This window comes from Ammospiza caudacuta, chromosome 5, assembly GCF_027887145.1.
Source record: "Ammospiza caudacuta isolate bAmmCau1 chromosome 5, bAmmCau1.pri, whole genome shotgun sequence".
NCBI lineage: Eukaryota > Metazoa > Chordata > Aves > Passeriformes > Passerellidae > Ammospiza > Ammospiza caudacuta.
In genome coordinates, this window is record NC_080597.1 from 14,130,851 (window position 1) to 14,134,737 (window position 3,887).

Sequence of the window (3,887 nt, forward strand, 5' to 3'; positions counted from 1 at the left end):
CAAGCAGTCCAAACTCACCATACCATCAGCCTGTTTTCCAGAAAAATCACCCCTGTTGGAAGGACAACTGGAAATGCCTAAATGAGATGACAGAAATTCTGTGACCTGAGCCAAAAGCAGTTTTGCTGTAAAGGCAAAAAAAAAAAAATTCATTTAGACAGAAGTGTTAGGAAATAGTAGTGTTTTGATAGACAGTTCACAAGATGATATTTGTGAAACTCTGTAGAAAGAGAAGCCAATGGAAATTATTTTTACATTTACACCTAAGGCAATTGCATGGATTTATTACTACATCTGGGGCTGCAAGCCTGAGACTGATTTATTAACTACTGTCCCTTTTGGTTTCTTATCCAGGGTGGCAAACGAGCTGTACAATGCTGAAAAGAAGTTGAGCTGCATGTCTTGTCCTTTCAGCCTGTTTCTTGTGTTCATTTTGGTCTATAAACAAACATCTCTCAGGTCTCCTAAATAGATTTTCTGATTGAGTTCCCAGAACAGACCACCACCAGCCTCATTAAAGCTTATTTATGTTACTTTCATGCATGAATAAAAAAGCTCCCATTCACTGCTGATTTTATTTAGTTAGATTCTGTGCCTTGTGGTAGACATTGAATTGGAGTGACATTTTTGGCACCAAAAAGAAAAAAATAGCGAGACTGCGAGGAAAAGTTTGACACCTGCATCTTTTGCTGTACAAAAAGGAAGGGGTTAACCTGTTCTTGGCAATATGACATTGATTGAGGATGCAAAGAAAATACAGCTGTAAATATTTAGGAAGATTCCCTAGTAGCTGGGGTGCTGTTTAGGGGGTAGGTCATAGAAGTGGGACTCTGGAGGTGTAGTCTCTTTTCCCAGGGATGCCACTCGCTCCCTGCGTGATAGGAAGAGAAAGGTCACTCGTTGTTCTAGGTCTCAGCTCCCAGCTGAGAGTGATGCTGTCTCTCTCCTCTCCTTTTCCAGCTTGCTTGTTTATCTCACTAGCTTTTCATCAGAGCAATATCCCCTCTGCCTCTGTGCTGAGCACAGTGGGTCCTGCTCTTGGCTGGGGCTTCCAGACACCACTACAAGTAACAGGCATGGTTCTCCCTTTATGCTTGTCTCCGCCTTCTCCGTCCATGCTCCAGTGCTTGTGAGGTAAGATTAACAGCTGAAAAACCCCCAAACTAACATTAAAATCAGTGTAAATGAAGAACAAGGAAGGAAAGATCCAGTATATGTGATAAGTTGTGCAATAGCTTAAAGTGGTGTTTTTCTCCAGCCCTGGTGACTGATGATCTCTCCCGTGTAAAGGTGCTGCCTTTTGGGAGAGAAGGGTCTGAGCCTGTCCTTTAAGTCAGAGGGGTGAACAAAAAGCAGCTTTGCCTCTTTCCTTTGCACTAAGCACATTGTGAATATTCTTAAGCATTGCCACAAGGATTAACATCCCTGAATTTTAATGTGCCTGGTGCTGGAATGTAGCTGGAAAGCAGAGCAGGCAGGAATGGTCTCTCTGGGCTGTGGGCTCTGCTAGGTGACTCTTTGAAGTTCTATTCAATAGCTTTCTGTTACTCTTTACATTTTTTCCCTTTTCCACCTTTTTCCCTCCTCCTTCAACCCCTTCTGGAACAAAAAATAATAAAGAAAAAAAAAAGCATGGGGACAGAAGTACAGTTTGGTGTTTACTTTGGATCATTAACCTGGTCTGTAAATTTGATTTGATCTCTCTCTCTCTTTTTTTTTTTTTTTTGTTCCTCCCCTGCTCTCTCTGTGTAATTTCAGAGCCTGCAAAGAGACGCTGTCTTCTGTGGCTTCAGGATCCCAGCAAGGAATCTGATGGATTGTAAATGCACCTGCTTTGTTTAAAACCCCCCAGCCAAACAGATAAGTGCACTTTTAATTCTCTCCAAACGGTGCTTTAGACGTAGCTCTGCACAGCATCTCTCTTCAATTCAGTTCCAGTTTGGTGAGGCTCTGTGTTTCACCCCTGCAAATGAATGCTGTGTGGGTTTCACTTCAGCTGAGAAATACCAGACAATATTGGTGTTTCACACTAAGGTAATTAATTGGTGTCTGAGGGAACTGCAGCTGAGGGGCTGGGAGGATCCCTGGGGTCTATCCCTGCTCTTCCAGAATCACTGTCTCCAGCAGCCCTGTGAGGTTTTGGGACTCTGAGGAGCAGCTCTGTGGGACCAGACGAGGCTGATGTGACCCATCTGAGCCTTAAAGAGCCCTATGGGACTCATTAGAGGTTTAGTAACTAAACTTGGCTGGTTTGATTGAGAAGATGCTTGTGCAGGCTTGGCACAATCTCAGAGGAACCAGCTCATGCTGCTGGCAGGAGAAAGAGCTTTCTGCATGTGCTTGTCATATGTGTGCAGAGAAAGTGATAACCCTGCTTCCTCCCACCAGCTTCCAGGTGAGAAAAGAGCTGGGGAGGGGGGAGAAAAGACCTTGGTTACACTGAGTTTACCCAGGGCAGGCAAAGAAGTATCATGGGTGAGTGGTGGCAAGAATTGTCCCCTCCAAGTTGGGGGAACATTTTTATCTCTCTACCAAGGAAGCAATTTGTGTCTGCTTAGGTCTGCTCCTAGAGGTGACCACTGTCTCCTTGTGGACACACCACTGCAATTACTAAATTATTCAAGAAACCCATAAAATAGGGTCTCATGTAAAGTTTAACTTTGCAATAATATACAACCATGGGGCTGGGGCAAATATTCACCATAAAGCAATTTGCTGTGTTAGAATAATGAAAAGAAAATCACTGAAACTGAGTGCATGAGCATTGTTGGGGATGTGTGGCAGGAGGCTGGACAAGAGCCAAATTATCCACTCCAGTCTTGTCTTGCCTGCTCTTCCAGGGATAATTACTAGTGTAAAACATCTACCTTGCTATTAGGAAAACTACAACTAGGTTTGCTACAGCAAATTAGGCTGTAGTAACTGACCTGAATTCATCTTACCTACCTAAGCAGAAGGTGAGTTTCTTGGTGAAGCTGCCAATTTAGGGGTGATAGAGAGAGACAGGAGAGATGAGGAGAGGGGAAGTGGGAGGTTGCTGCAGTTTGTGAGAACTAAATCTGGATCAACTTGTGATCCCTGAAGTGTCTGAAGTTCCTTCTTTTCTAGGAAAAACTTCACTGCTGCTGTTATTACCAAGAAATTTTTTATATTAATAGAAGAAATGGCACGTCTGTTAGTAATGACTAAGCTCTGTCTTACAACTGTAAACAGTATTTATTCCTGACTCTGCAGTACTTTGAAAGCAAAAAAGCTTGACACTATATTAAGAAACACTGATTAAATGGAGCTCTAGTGAGAAATCAGGGCTAGTTCATTCAGCCAGGGTGGATAGGAAGTTAAAAAAGCTTAAATCGTCTCCGTGCACCAACTAATGCAGCTTAATGTTTTTCTCATCTTGGAGATTCTCAAGGTATTGATGGTTAGGTTGGCAACTTTAAATCTCTTTTCTGCAAGTGAGCTGAAATCAATGCATCCCCCTATTAGATCCCATTAAATTAATCCCAAACTGGCCAGTTCCAGTCTGGGCAATCTGACGTTACTCAAAGTCAAATTTGGGCATCATCCTGAGGTGTGGCTGGCATGCAACAGGTAACACTCTGTGCTGCCTGGAAGAAGAATCAGAAAACACTTGAAGTGTCTCTTGGGAGCTATACTGATGAGATAGATGATAGCAAGGGTGTTCTGCTCACCTGTGGTTTGGCTGATACTTCCTGCAGCTGAGGAGAACAGATTCAACAGCTCCTGTCCAGTTACTGAAAAAAAATTTTGTCCCAAAAAGAAGATCCTTGAATCCCTAACTCCTTGTCTTACAGGTGAACCTTGAGGACACTTGGGAGACTGTAGCTCCTGAATGTGTGACCTTCCCCTGTGATTAGAAGAAAGCC